Consider the following 16,444-nt stretch of genomic DNA (forward strand, 5'->3'; position numbering starts at 1 on the left):
TTAATACATTAGAAGATACTTTAAAAATAGGAAAATATCAACTTTGATATATAGTATATAACTGTTCAGTTCTGCTCTGGACCTCTCGGATGATGAGATCCTCGTAGATTCTCCGATGACACTCAGCTTCCAGATTTGGCAGTATCTTAAATCTTGGATCAAGTTCAGTGCACTTGTGAAGAAAGTCCTCAAGTGCAGGGTCAGAGTACCTGCCTTGCAGATTTTATTTGATGGCATTCTTCATTTCTCCGACAGCAGGGGTGTCCTCCTCATTTGGTTCCATAGATTTCATTATCATTGTTTTCAGTGGTAAGATCATAGAAACTGATGGCGCTGTCTCAGTGCTCATAACTGTGGTGACTGTCTCCAGAGGCTTCATGATCTCAATTAAACTCTGTGACACTCATCTCCAGATCAGTCAGATTGGCAACATCCTTATTCTTGATTGCCCTCTCCGTTAGTGCTGAGTAACTGGAGTTCCAGCGTGTGGGAACGTCAGTAATGAGACGATGTTTTGTCACCGTGAGACGATGAGATGACTAATATGCGCCCAGGATGGAAGAGTGTAACGAGGCTCCAGTATGTTTAATAAACGTTTGAAGCCCGGCTCCTTAACTACAGCATATGCGCGCATACTGTAGATGCTGCAATGTGTATGCCGATTGCTTCTGTAATTTCTTTTGCTCTGTTTGCTTTCACATCTCCAGGCAGATTAAATGCAGCGGGGATAAATTGTTGTTGGGCAGGTTTCTTTTTTCTAGTGATGGGACGAGCAACACTGGTGCATCCCCAGATAGCAAAATATGTTAAATAAATTTTGAATTAGGGTTAAGATGGTTGATTTTTGGGTTTATTCTGGTTTTAGTTGAAGACTGATGGTAAATCAACGTTGGTTCAACAACATATTGTCAGCATTGAAGATTGTGATGAAAAGATGCAGTTGAATCAACATTGTATTTTGGTTGAATTAAAACATATCCATGTTTGCCCTTCTCTATTTTTCTATTTCAGCGGAGGGATGTGGGAAGGGCAACCAGTTCAGGGTGTCCCCCGCCTACTGCCCAAAGACAGCTGGGATAGGCTCCAGCACGCCCCGCGACCCTTGTGAGGAGAAGCGGTACAGATAATGGATGGATGGATGTGGGAAGGCATATTCTGAGGGGCACAGGCCTTTTTCACAAAAAGTGTGTCACACTCACTCACTCACTCCCTCACTCACTCACTCACTCACTCACTCTCTATCTCTCTCTCTCACTTTCTCTCTCCATATATACATTTTATTTTTTTAACCACTTTTTTCTGAGAGATTTTTTTTTGCCCTGCGCACATTGGTGTTGGTCCTGTTTCATGAAAACGTTTTCATTTCTTAGCCATTTCCGCGCAGGGCTCTAACTCAAAAATGGTCCATCCCCCCAAAAAGACCATCTTTTAGTAAAAGATGTAAGGCTCACCAAGATAAACATGTGAATATAAGTATCATTTCTGTGCGACACTTCAATGCGAAGTCCTCTACTTTCAGATTGTCATTTGGAAGGCTCTTATACCAGATCCAGATCCAGATCCGTATTTAACGTTGTTAATGATTGCAACGCAGTCCTTTGCCATGTAGGCATAACTAAAACATCCTAATTTGCTGTTGACCAGTGTACCAAACAAAAAAAATGGGGACTCGTGATATTGTTTCATAATAATGCGCCAAACGTTCACACAGCCACAAAAAAATAAATAAACAAACATACAATGAAAAAAAAAATCACACAGCCATTTTGGCATGATAGAAAATGCATCCGCTACTTGCAGTAAACATTTTTACAATCATGGTAGACAGCTGTTGTGCACCAGGGTGCCACAACAAGAGGCAAAACAAGGGGCGAACATTGTCAGGCTACCATAAGAGAAACCAAGGCGTAGTCAATGATCATAGCATGCATGCATAAATAAATAAGACCATTCTAATCACTTCACCATGAACTGTCACGCAGTGCAAGACTTGTGTGAAGGTGCTAGCTTTGATAACATGATTGCATAAAGTAGAAACAATTCTGGATTGTACAAACTTGTAATCTTCCAAGCCTTTGTATTTTGTATCTAACCATTGTGATAGACTGTACCGATTTCAAGGCTATTGTACCCCTAAATAGTAAATACCTGACACTTTACCTATCAATTTTAACACTATACAAGTTGGGTGGTTTGATATAATTGTTTTTTATTGTGAAACTAATTTGAAGAGATATATTGCAGCACACTCATTTTGACTTTTTTCTACCTTTCTTTCAGGATCTCATACCAATATGAAGCCTAGCAGAATTGAAAACTGATCAAAATAACCGTAAGTGCACCAAATTCAGATGTTTGTTCTGAGGAGGTAGATGGCATCATGCATACTGCAGAAGACACGTTGTCTAAATTATGTGCATGAATTTCAGGTATAACACCACACTGGAAAACCCCCAAGACTCCAAAACCTGTAAGGAATGGTATATTAAACATGAATGTGTCATGCTTTTAGATGGAGCCGTCTGTATCATGTTTGAGTCACAACTTGTTTTCCAATTGCTCCTTTGTAGTTCTGGTTTCTGGTGCCTCAAAAGTAGCCAGTAGCACTCTCCATCCAAGAAAGTTGGTGAGTCAGTCAGGCAAGCAGTCACAAAACACAATATTCTAGCATGTTTAAACATCTTTGTTGTATTACTGCGTATGTGTGTTTTGTCACATTATCTTTGCCATTTGAAAGTGAAAATTTGGATGCCACTCCATACGATTTTATCCCTGGGTCAGAGCAATATGTTAAACTAGCTGAATGGAAATCATACATTTACTCACTTTCGAGGTTAGCATCATGCTAATACCTTAACTGCCTGGTGCATTTCCTACGGTGTTTCTCAGCTGGGATATCAGGATGTGGCAGTAGCACTGGTGCCCATTAACACCATCCGCAGACTCCACAGTGGCAGAATCCGCAGCGAGAGACCCAACAACAAGCAATCGCATTCCCTGGTATCATACAATGTATACCTTGCTGTGCTCTTTCACTACATAAAGTTGGTGACAGAGACACAGGAGTAGTATTTTTTGCCATAGTATGGCTTGGCATCCAGATTTTGTGTTCAGGATTCCGGGATACACGACAACAATATCAGAATTTTGTGCTACTCCCTAACTTTTGAGGATTTCGTTTCCATAGGGATATCGGAATACGGTGCGATGCAGTATAACCCACATGGTACCCCACAACATACACCAAATGGTATGTCATATATTTCTCTAATTTGCTTCGACAATGAAATGTCTTTCTAGACAAATTTAAATTGCACCAGTTGCCATTTTTATAAATGTTACAGCCTTTGTCTTTCTCTCTAGACGGAAACTACCAAAAGTTTGATCCGAAAGAGACAGCATCGTTGCAGCGGCAAGTTGCGCACCGAGAACGTGGTTTGAGTATTACTATTGTGCCCTGACAGGTAAACGGTGCTGCTGATTTAAAAATAAATATGTTGCACGGCAGATGAGTTGGCCCATCATGCAGTAACACATGCAGCAGGTGTATTACTGGCTGTCCTGTATGTCAATCAAGTGGCAAATTTCACAAAGGATGATAGGAGGGAGTCTATTTAACTCAGCAAATGCCATTGACAGGTAGCTACAGTATATCATCAATAGCATAAAACTGGGAGGGGTGTCAGTGATTAAGCTAATGCCATGCCATCGCCCGACACCTCCTTTGCGAGCTACTGGCCGACCACAAATGATGCAATGGGCAGACCTGGTTGGTCTAGTAAGTGAGCTGAAGAGGTGTTCTGAGAAAAATTGTGAGATCATTCAAGGCATTGGCATGCTGGCCATCGGGAATTTGGGAAAAATGTGTTGAATTTCCCAAACGGCCGGTCTATTTATGGGCCGCTTGAACCGCGTGACGGCCGCCTCCATCGCCGATTAATTTTCATAGTGTGAAGTCTACGACTACATTCAGGTGCGTGATGGCCAGCGGCCGCACCACACCCATCCCCGGGAATTGAATAATATTCCCTGGCAAAATTTTTGTATATCCCTGATGCAAGGTGTTCAACTTTCCTAAATCAATCAATCAATCAATCAAGTCAACAATAGAGGACATACCGGCAGACAAGCCATAAGTTATGACCAAATCTAGGGTGTGTCCCCTTTTGTGAGTTGGCTGCGAGGCGTGCTGTTTAAAATCCAAGCAGTTTAAAAGGTTTAAAAATTCTCTGAATAGTGGGTCCGAGATGTCATCCACACGTACATTAAAATCACCGGTTATTAAAATCCTGTTATAACTGGAGTATAAAATGGATAAGAAATCTGAAAATTCTGTAATAAAAGAAGTGGAAATTTAATTCATAGACACTGATTGTTGATAGTCTTTCAAAGTTTTTTTTTAAATGGCCAGTCTCTGTTTGCCTTTGCACAGACATTTGAGTCAGATCTATTTGAGCTCCAACATGAGGTCCACCAAGCCAAGCTTCTTCTTGATGAGAGTGAAAAGTCGATAAGACAAGACGACCTACTTTGCTTGCTTTCATCGTGTTTCTTGAACCTTACAAAGACAATTTCCCTGAGTTATTTCGACTTTGCAAGATTGCTGTTGTTATTTCAGTCAGTACTGCTTCCTGTGAGAGAAGCTTCTCTGCTTTAAAACGAATTAAAACTCACCTGAGGGCAAGAATGGCTGATGACAGGTTAAAGTCACCTAGGAACTCTGTGTCGAGTCATCGAGAGCACATGCTCTCAACATGGACGACTCGTGAAACGTTTTGCAACTTCCCACACCAACCAAAGGATTATGCATTTCTGAACCTACATAAGATAGTTTGGCAGTTACACAGGACCTTGGTCATATTGTAGTGAAAATGTGCATTGTGTTCATATTTAAATATGATGTATATTTGATTAAAATTATGCCTTTTTGGAGTAATTGCACACGCGTGTGTGTGTGCGCGCGCGTTTCTGCAAATTTAATTCATAGGCACTGATTGTTGATAGTCTTTCAAATTTTTTGGGGGTATATTTTGGATTTTTTTAATAATCAGAAAATGATGTGCACAAATGTTTCATGTGCTTAACATGTACTTAAATATATTTCAACAAATAGACACTTCGATTGAAATTAATTGTTTATGAAACAAATTGTTGGACACATTCTGTGGACCCCCTGAAATAGCCTTGGCCACCCCCTGGCTCCTCCAAATGTAAAATTGTGGCTCCGCCGGTGCTCCCGGGAGTTTTCACCCAATTAAGGGTGTGTGGTTGGCATGTCAGTCAGTAGCAAGCTTTATATACAGTAATTGGGGAAAGAAAATCTATACTAAAGTCAGCCATCTTCTTGGGTTGCAGGATGTCTTTGCTGCACAAATCTCTCTCCTTCACCTACAATAGTTTCATTTGCAGTGTTTTTTTGCTGCTGAATTAAAACAATAACTTATTCCAGTGGCCAACTAAATATTTTACAGTTGAAGTTTTATATTCTTATCATATAAAATTAGGAATTTAGAAGAAAAAAAAGTGTTTGCAAATGTGTCATAACCTGCCTTGGTTGATTTTGGCTTCCATTTAGAGACAAATCTATGCTAACACTGTAATTTCTTAATTCTAGCTATAAATGTGAAACTGAGTGACAGTAAAATGTATTTTTTTTTCAAAAAAAGTGTTTTGCTAATTTACAAACCAGCTAAAATTTCTGTCGAATTGAAATGTCACAATATGAGCACCAAGTGGATGCCCTTGCCACTTTAGATTTCACTTTCACCTCCACCTCATGCTCCTTACATTCTCGATCATTAAAAAAAAAATGTTCAAACTGGTTTCTCTCCACACGTTCTTTCCTTTGCCGACCTCCTCTCCCAGAAAATTTCAAGTTGATCCTCTGCCCCTTGTCACTAGACTTTTTTTTTTTTTTTTTTTTTGAAACCTCATTTCTTCTTTACTGTCTCTTGCTTTACCCACCTCCATAGAAATCTCACACCCACCTGTACCACTTTTAATTCTTCTTGATCTCAGGGCTGTCGCTCCGATTATCTAGCCGACTGCGGTGCCCTCAGGAATTATTCACATTGAAGTTGAGTTCTGTCAGCTTTTTTGACTCATAATGTAATATTTGTGCTTGAAGTGAGTCTTTTTTTTTCAATGAAAACCTCTATTCTCTATATTTGCCTCAAGACTACTGACTTTTTCAAAGAATAAGTGTCAATATTTTGTCTTTAATTTAACATCATTTAATGACAAACTGAAGCTGTGTTTTCTTATTTAGGTCTAACAGTTTAGGTAGTGCACAGAGGCATTGTGTTGCCCAAATGTAAAATACATATGATCCTTACGCATAAATTGCACTTTGTTCTGTTTTCTTGTTTGATTTGTGATTTTGTGTTATTCATTGATTCCCTGTGTCTGTGAAGAGCTTGTTGTCAAATGTCAATCAATAATTTCCTGTGGTCCATTTGTCTTGCTCTCTTATTTCCAGCCAATCACTTCCTGCCACCTCTCATGTGTTAGTGCTTGTCACTCGTGTCCACTGTCCACTCTTGTTAGTCTCACCTGTGTCGGTCACTCATAGGCATTGCGTCTTCTCTAATCCCCACCTCCGTCTCTATTCATGACCTGCTGATCTGTTTGATAGTCTGAATGTTAAGTGGGGTACATACTAGGGCCAGAAGATTAAATCAGACAATTGTGGCCATTCAAACATCAAGCAAAATAATCGGCCAAATGGCCATTAAATATAACAGATATACCGTATTTTCTGTACTATAAGCCACACCTTTTTATATAAGATGCACCGGGTTATAAACTGCACCTAACTATGTTGCAAAATTAGATATTTATTGCGTTGACAGAATGATTTTGAACTGTAAATGTATATGTATGTACCTGAATATATTCTTTCTGTTCTGCAGCCTCTTTCAGTTCTAGGGGTTTCTCCCTTCAGTCTCCTCTTCAGGAGGTAAAACGGATGCTCTATTGGATGAAGGTGTGGTGATTTACTTGGCTAGACTTTTTACATTTTCACCCTAACGAAGTCCTTTGTTGTGTTGGCTGTGTGTGTTTTGGGTCATTGTCTTGTTGCATGATGAAGCTTCTCCCAATTAGTTTGGATGCACTTTTCTGTAAATTGCCAGGCAAAATGATTTTTAAACTTCAGAATTCTTTATACTGCTACCATCATAAATTGCATCATCAATAAAGACTAGTAAGGCCGTTCCAGAAGTAGCCATGCAAGCCCAAGCTATGAAATTACCTCCACCATGCTTCACAGATGAGGGGAGCGATGCACACCGCTATTAGAAAGCAATAGATGACTGGCCAAATGCTTTAATCAAATCAAATCAAATCAAATTTATTTATACAGCACTTTTCATACAAAAACAATGCAACTCAAAGTGCTGTCCAGTAAAAATGTCCAAAACACAACATAAAAAGGAAGACCCGCTCCCGCCCTCCCTCCCAACAAACCCAAAGATATATATCCGCCAGTACATCAGCACTCGCACCTACACACACACATACACACAAAGCACACAACCTGAAAAACTTTGTTAAAAAAGACATGACAAGGCACAGAGGAACCATATGAGGAAAGGGTACCCAAGGGGGCCTCGTTCACGCTGAGGCGAATGACAGCCCACGGGCCACAGGGAGTGCCGCCATCACAGAGACCCCCTGCCCAGGTTATCCCACACCTAGTGTAGAGGCCCCCGGCCACCTGGACCTAAGAAACCCCTGCGATGACGCCCCCCGCGGGAAGGGCAGACACCCCCCCCCCCCCCAACGCGGAGGCCCCCCATGAGGATACACTGGAGCTAAAAGCTAACAACAACAGAAAGCAACAAAACTAAAACACAAAACAATAATATAATCTAAGAACTAAAATCAGTATGATAAAATATGATAAAAAAATAGTCCCCAATAAAAAGAAAGAGATAAATTAATAAGATTAATTAATAAGTTACTTAAATTATTTTAAATTATTTAAAAGCCAAACTATAAAGTTAGGTCTTGAGCTTCCTCTTAAAAATATCAACAGTCTCTGCAGACCTGATGTCCTCTTGCAGGCTATTCCAAAGTTGAGGACCAAAATGGCTGAATGCAGCCTCGCCATGGGTTTTGGTCCTCACCCTAGGAGCAATTAAAAGGCTTTAGATCTATCTGGTACCTCCTTTACCAATTAAAATTACAGGTGGCACGAAAGTTTGGATGTAGGTATTGACAGTTGGGCATGACTGTTAAAAATAAGTTTTATTCAGCACAATTTGAAGAAATTAATTAATCCAATTACATTCTTTGGTATACACTTTTATATGCAGTGCGGGTGGAACACAAGTAAATTATATGATGAAAAAAATATCACAGATTTGGCAAGTTCCTCAGAAGCATCAGTGTGAGGTGGTTCCACTGCCTTCTATTTAATTTTCCACCTGAAGATATCTTGGTCACACTGACACAAACAACTTGTGAAAGCTCTCTCACAAGGACTGATACGATATCACATGGTGTCAAAGAGATGGTTCTTTCCCAAATTTGACACCTGTCTGATGCATGTCTTTCGCCGAATGGCCTATGTCTGTGCATGACAGCTATTAACACACTTTGGGTTGCTGAATAATTAACAATCTGATGTGAAATGACATTTTATAGATATGAACAAATGGGGTCCTGTCCCCTTTTCTCCTTTCCAGAGCCCTCTCACTAAACTGCTCAAAGTGCTGTGGGGTTAGTTCAATACACATTCAATGTGAGTGGTGAAAAGGTTAATGAATTCAACACTGAAGCCATGACTCTCCTTACAGTGGGCAAAGCGAGACATGTTGTGTGCAAATGGCTTCAACAGAATGCTGATCAAGGCGCAGTAGTGAAGGAGTATGTTACTGCCCCCTGAAGGTGCAAACGAGCAGGTGCGCCCTGGTCCAAGGTGCCAGTCAAGAGCAAGTGACCTCTATTTATGTCTTGCAAATTTCAGGTGCTGTAATTACGGCCCAAGCAGCAGGTCCCCATTGTTTTTGTAGATTTTTTTTTTTTTCTCAGTGCTCAATCGCATTTTTGAGACCCTAAACATGCACAAAAACGCAGCCATAGTCTAAAGTGAACAGGAAGTGAGCTATGAATTTTTGAATGTCCAAATTTTGGCCCATTTTGGCACATTTACTTTTGCACCCATGTCCCAGAGAATTCATCCAATTGACTTCAAACTTTGGCTATACTGTCTTAAGACCTGAGGCAACAACTGGGCAAAAAATACAATTGTGAGATTTCGATAAACTATATTACCGGCGGGAGGGCTCAAAATTTGCCTAAGATATTTCCTTCAGCACAAAGGAGAAGAAGCTTAATAATTCCACCTACATCTATGAAAATTTGGTAGTATGTGTAACAGCTCAAGGCCTCCTACAAAAAGTATTTGCTAAACCCAACATTTTGAACTAACATTAAACTATTGTCTTGACTACAAAAGCTGCTTTAAATTACCCACTTAATAACTTCTTTTAAAAAATTCTCAAATTTGATTATAGTCCAGGCCTGAAGTTATTTACAAACTTATTTTTCATCCTCATGGTAGCGCCGCCTACTGGCTAAAGGAACTACATGTTTTATTCTTTGTTTTTCTCCTTGTAGGTTGACCAGCTTTACCTATTTTTTTGTTGGGAAGAGTGTTCAGACCTCCTTGATGTTAAAATACGAAGTTTCTGATTTTTCTCAAAAGGTTGTTGCCAATGCAATGTGCAGTTCGCCAATAAAACAACTGTTTTTGAGGGTATAAAAATGCACGAAAACTTATGAAACTAGGCACACACATAGCCTGACGAAATCATCAATTATTAATGTGCAATTTTTACTAAATGGCTCACTACCGCCCGCTAGAAATGTTTAAAAACTCACCTTGATCTACATTTAGTTAGAGGTATATGTAGTAGCCCAAGATCTACAAAAATGTCTCTTGGAGCCATATGCTAAAAACCAAACAGCAGGTTTGAGAAGAACACCTCGGAGATGTATTGTCGGATGTATCTGACGGCTGACCTGTTTTCTGAAGCTGACCCGTGATTGGTCATTACCTGAGCCCTGAGCAGTTGTGTCTTTTTCAGTCGACAAAAGTGACAAAATGGCCGCCCCATGAGATGGCTAAAAAGGGGTGGTTTTTGATGCTTAACTCATATTCTACAAACGAAATATTGATCAGAATAACGTTTTTCAACTAGTGGGCCTGCTGGGAAAACAATGTGTTTGGGTTAATTTCCGCTTTAAGTGCAAATTTTTATTTTCAGATGTTATTACTAAAAATGTAACTCGAAATACGTTATATTTAAATGACAGGATTAAATATTACAAACTTGCCTAAATTTAACTTTCCTCTTACCAACCAAAGCTAAGTTGGGATTGTGCCATGTTGGTACGGATAGAACTTTCCTTGAGCATTCCTACAGATGCATATTTGTTAACCGGTAAACTGCCTCTTGGGCGCACAGCCTCTCTGTTAGGCAGATAGACACTGCTTAGATTTTTTCTTTCTGCCTTTGAAATATAAAAAAATGATGTACACAATACGTGCATATGCGTCAGCAACATACTGTATTTCCATGTTTGCATTCCAACATTTTAGCAGTGACTTATTGTGATTTACCCAAACCTCATTAACTTCCCGTTTCAAAACATTTGTATTTCGACTAAAGCGTTGATATGAAGCTTCGAATGTTACTTGATTTATAACTAGACTTTCAAACAAATGTTCCACGGTATCATAGCTTGCGTTTTTGTCTGAAAGAGCAGTCTTGATTGCTGTCATAATTTCTCTTGCTTTGGTAAAAACTTTCTGACCGTCATCCCCGCGTGCACATTTTGCTAAAGTATCAGTTTGAACTCCCCCACATTTGCATTGTTTTATGGCATATTCATCACTTTTGCTTCGACAAATAAATGTCCTATCTGATGCTGGCCCGTGATAGCCAAAACGACAAACAGGTTTTTTTTTCTACATGTTTTGGTATGTTGCTTTGAATCCTCCTGTACAGATGGGACTACTGTATGTCTAACTATTTCTGGAGGAATTGCGTGTGAAAGCGAAACAAGCTGAATGAAAACTGCGGAATGCATTGGAATGAAGTGTGATGATACTGAATGAATAGGGACTCAACAAGATGGGGACCACACTGTCTCAGTTGCCTTTTGAGTACCACTGATATAGAGCCATTTACTTGCATTTATTTCTGTGTACTGGGTCGTGCTGACCCCCACCTCAAACTCGCCAGGTGAGAAAAAGCATACAGCCGGCCAAGCTGGACCGGGGCCAGGTTTGCCTCCCTCCATATATTAATTTTGAGAACGGCACCGCCCTGCAATAGTTAAAATATGCATATTGTGCTATATAAGTGCAACAACAGGAAAACTATAAATAAGAAAACCGTGCTTTTACTTGTTTTATCATCACCACCCGCAAGGGCACCGGCCAGCCCCCACGCTGGTGCACAAGTTGGATGGGACGCATCTAATGTGGACAAAATAGACATAAAAAACAACAACTACAATTATGTATGTATGTATGTGCAGGCCTGTGATGTGTATGTGTACAGAACCTTGAAGATGACATGGAAAGAAAGGAAATTCAATTTGGCTACCCTCGGAATAAACTTTAAAATTGCTTAATGCAAGGGAACACATGTTTTTATATGCATCAATGTCTTCCGGGTCAACTTCTGGACACAAAAGTAGCGTCCGATTTAGTCACTCGCCTGTAGCAGATAGAAACATAATTCCAAAAGAATTTGAGAGTTTAGACGTGGCTTTCACACAGGCTGAACGCAGGTGGAAAACAGACAGGCTGCAGGTCTCTTATCAAATCCTAAAGGCCTACTGGCGTTGTTACCAGAGAAAGGTGTAGGGGTCCAAGAGAGACCATTTGTCATGTCTGATTCAGGCAAATCGCCAAAATCCACATGCCCTATTTTAAACAATCGACTCTGTACTCAAGCCCTGTCAACCAACTTGCATGGAATCATCCCCTGAAATGTGCGACAAATTCTTGCAGTTTTTTTATTGACAAGGTTGCTACAGCTAGGGCTCTTGTTTCGAACGCCACAATTGTCCCCTCTGTCCAAGTTCCTTGTTCAGCAGTGTTCGATTCGTTTGAGCCAGTTCCTTTAATATTTTTGGAGGAAGTGTTTTGCCATATGAAACCATCGGGCTCCCCTTATGACTCTATTTCTCCACACTTCTTTGAGGAGATTGTCCCGACAATTGGTAAATCGGTTTTGTCCATTATCAACAGCAGCCTGTCTTCTGGTGTGGTCCCCCAACATTTTAAGCATGCTGTAGTGCAACCCCTGCTGAAAAAAACTGGCCTTGATCAAGCTGTGCTATCAAATTTTAGACCCATTTCCAAGCTGCCTTTTATGTCTAAAATTCTGGAAAAAGTGGTGCACTCACAGCTAAGATCATACTTGGATAAATCTTGGGTTTTAAAATGGACAGTGATCTTAAATTGGACCAGCAAATCAGCGCTGTTGTAAAATCGAGCGTCTTTCACCTTAGACAGTTGGCTAAGGTAAAGCCCCTCCTTTCCCGTCAGCACTTAGAAACAGTCATCCATGCCTTTGTTACGTCTCGGCTAGATTACTGCAATACACTTTATTTCGGAGTCAGCCAGTCCTCCCTTAAACATCTCCAGTTGCTGCCCGTCTACTAACTGGAGCTCGGAGGATGGAGCACATAACACCAATTCTGGCCTCCCTTCACTGGCTCCCAGTACATTTTAGGGTTCAATTTAAGATTCTCTTCTTTGTCTATAAGTCATTAAATGGCCTGGCCCCGGTGTACCTCTCTGAGCTCCTACGCGCCTTCCCGCAGCCTCAGGTCTGCGGACCAGGTGCTGCTCGAGGTGCCGAGGACCAAGAGGAGCCTCAGAGGGGATCGAGCCTTTTCAACTGCTGGTCCTTCCCTCTGGAATGACCTCCCATTGGTTGTTAGGCAAGCCCCCTCTCTGTCCATTTTTAAAACCCGGTTGAAGACATTTCTTTTCTCTGGCTTTTGATCAGACCTGAAATTTTCGGGTCTTTTCCGGTGTCAATTCTATATAGTGTTTTATGTGAATTTATTGGCTTCATTATTTATATTTTATTTATATTTATATATTATTTATGTTTGTATTTATGAATACATGTATAACAGCCTTTTATTGTTTTTGTTCTATTTATTGTATTGTTTGTAAAGTGCTTTGTTACAGCTCTAGCTGTTATGAAATGTGCTGTATGAATAAAATTGTCTTGTATTCTATTTGTATTTGATAAGGCTTTTCTGTTTCCCTCCAGTGAGCGGCCCTCAAATATGCCTGCTGCATTCGAAGAATGATGCCAGTCTCAATAATCAGCATTGGCGCTTCATTTGTTTGTGCTCGCCTATGCCGATACCAGCATTTTAATGCGGTATTGGGATACTTGCCGATACCAGTATCGGTATCGGAACAACACTAATAAATACCATGCTGTGTTTTCTTACACAGATGTTGAAATTGTCATTGTCTACAAACATATATCACATTCGGATGGTTTCACGGCTTTAAATTCCGCAGGCGTGTCGTCTATATTACTGTCGTGACTTATAGCAGAGCTCCCGCAATCGACGGCGTCCGCCATTACTCCTCAAAAAAATTCTGGATATGCTCCGACAACTCACGACACCGTCACATGTATATTCTGATGCATTTCATTGGCTAGGAGACCGAGAATTGGATTAAAAAAAGAAAATGACGTAGATTCTCTCCAGCTTTAAAGGGAGAAACGCGCAACAGCGCTCCCTGCTTTAGTGGTAGAAACGCGGTTATGCGCTCCCGTCCTTAATGGGTTAACCAAGGCCTTGCTTCTGACGACCACCATCTCTGTGGCCAGCACAGACCTTCCTGCTCCACGGGAAAGTTTGGATGAAGCGCCCTCCACATCAGGGACTCAGGATGAGTTTGTCCTCCCTCCAAACAGAGCGAGACAGGCTCCTAAACTGAGGCCGGGACCCACTCCTAAATTGCAGCTGGGTAGACAGCCTGCTAGTTCGACAGCTCTGCAGCCCATAGCCCCAGCAGCTCATCTTCCCCATGTATTACCGCTGACTCAGGTCATTCTGGTTAGCCCTATGCTGGTAGCAGGTGCAGGTTGCCCTCAGCTGCTTCTGTCCTGGCTCCAGCTCCGCTGCTTCCTGCACCAGTATATCCTGCTTCAACTGCCCCTATGTTTGTGCCCTGCTTAACTCTGGCGTACAGGCAATGCAGAGCAGAGGGGTCAATAAAAGAAAGTATGTCCACCAAGTGACATTCAATAAGTGCAGTCATTGTGGGCAACCCAAAACCAAAGAGTTCGGCCACAGACGCTTAGGCAGTGCCACTTTTTACCCCAGTTCCTCAAATGGCAAGTCTTTAGAAGAGTGGCTGACAGAGCAGCGCCAGCAGAGTAAATCTTAAAACATAGTCTTAAAAAAATCTATCCATCCATTATTCAAACAAGGGTCGCAGGGACACTGGAGGAACCAGTGTGCCCGGAGAAACCCCACACAGGCACGCGGGGAAGACGCAAACTCCAAACAGACGTGCTAACCAGTCGACCACCATGCTGCCCTCTTATATTCGGTCTATTTATTACATCTCTTAATGCCTTCTTGTTAATGTCCATGTGTTGTTTTTGGGCATTTTTTTGTGAATAAATGCTGTTCACAAAAAGACTCCATGTCATTATAATTTCATTTTAAGTACTACTGGACTGGAATACATAATGTTTACTTAGCAGTCAGGGGTGAGCACACAGACTCACGCTACTACATCAACAACAAATATATGCTTAAATTAACATAATTTATTATAAATGTTTACTAATAAACAGTGATGGTCTCTCATTTTAAAAGGAACATTTATATTAGGAGTGCTTAAAATATGAAGATGGCGATGTACATTTACTACAGCAAGCATAGTGTGTATTACAGACACTATTTACCGTATTTTTCGGACTATAAGTCACAGTTTTTTTTAATAATTTGGCTGGGGGTGCGACTTATACTCAGGAGCGACTTATATGTGAAATTATTAACACATTATATTGTATCTCTTTCCTGATCAAGGACAGCAAACAACCACAGGAGGGCGTTCTAAGGCTGCATATAAACCTGCATTACATATTGACTTTACAACGGGCAGAATAACATCCATCCATTATCCATACCGCTTATCCTCACAAGGGTCGCGGGCGTGCTAGAGCCTATCCCACCTGTCTTTGGGCAGTAGGCGGGGGACACCCTGAATTGATTGCCAGCCAATCGCAGGGCACAGAAAGTCAAACATCCGCACTAACAATCACACCTAGGGGCAATTTAGAGAGTCCAATCAACTTACCATGCATGTTTTTGGAATGTGGGAGGAAACCGGAGTACCCGGAGAAAACCCACGCAGGCACGGGAAGAACATGCAAACTCCACACAGGGAGGCCGGGGCCGGGATCGAATCCACGACCTCTGAACTGTGAGGCGGACGTGCTAACCAGTCGACCACCGTGCCGCCCAGAATAACATGTATAGTGTATATCATTTCACATCTTATTGTAACCCACATAAAGAAACAAAGATAAATCCTAAAAGCTATTAAAATCTAACATTTTGATAAATAATTAAAATAGTATGATAAAGACAATTTGACTGTCTGTCAATATACATCCATACAATAATAATAACAATAGTGTACTGTTGCTTTAAGACACTGGCTGGGGTCTTGCATCAGCCACACGTACAGAGCTGACAGCGGGGAAGAGAACAAAGAGATAATTACGACCGAATATATAAATACTTTTGGAGACTTGGAAACATTCTACACGGTTGGGGATAAATAAAAGACTTATTTAATCGATCTACAACCGTTTTGGTGAGTTTAAAGTTATCTTACCGTAACTTTCTTGTATGCTACGAGTGTGAATGTTAGCCAAGTGTTATCATCTTAGCTCGGTGGAAATGATGTGTACTAAGAGCACAATTAATTTCCTCCAAAAATGCGACTAATACTCCAGTGCGAATTATGTTTTTTTCTACTTTATTATGCATTTTATGGCTGGTGCGACTTGTACTCCGGAGCGACTTATAGTCACGAAAATACAGTACTAACAAACTAATATTTATTAACAAATGTTATGGATGAATCTGCTTTTCTATGCGGTCAGACAAAAACGGTTTCGTATAATCCCTGCACCGCAACATGCCAAATGCTCTCTCCTGGGAATGGGTATGTATGGCGTATTGTTGTGGCTAATGATTGAAAAATATATTTTTTCAAAGTATCTTTGTTTGGTTTAACGTTATTGTCCCTTGAGACACCGGCAGTTGTTTTTTTTGCCCACTTCTTAGATAGATAGTAAACAGCCAATCAGAATTAACCCTACTGTCCGACTCCTGATTGGTTAAAAATTGTGGCACAATTATG

The 16,444-nt window shown here is 40.8% G+C and overlaps 1 long non-coding RNA gene across 1 annotated transcript; it reads left to right on the top strand.

Annotated features, from left to right (window-relative positions):
- Window positions 1-1,028: 1,028 nt before the first annotated feature.
- LOC147145560 (uncharacterized) lies at window positions 1,029-14,439 on the top strand. The gene is made up of 8 exons (XR_015087149.1): window positions 1,029-1,184; window positions 2,281-2,332; window positions 2,430-2,470; window positions 2,571-2,626; window positions 3,188-3,250; window positions 3,364-3,464; window positions 6,912-6,985; window positions 13,311-14,439. It is a non-coding gene; the product is annotated as an uncharacterized LOC147145560 (long non-coding RNA).
- The last annotated feature ends 2,005 nt before the right edge of the window (window positions 14,440-16,444 follow it).

The sequence above is a fragment of the Filicampus tigris genome, chromosome 6 (genome assembly GCF_054856515.1).
Source record: "Filicampus tigris isolate MCC_2025a chromosome 6, RoL_Ftig_1.0, whole genome shotgun sequence".
Lineage (NCBI taxonomy): Eukaryota > Metazoa > Chordata > Actinopteri > Syngnathiformes > Syngnathidae > Filicampus > Filicampus tigris.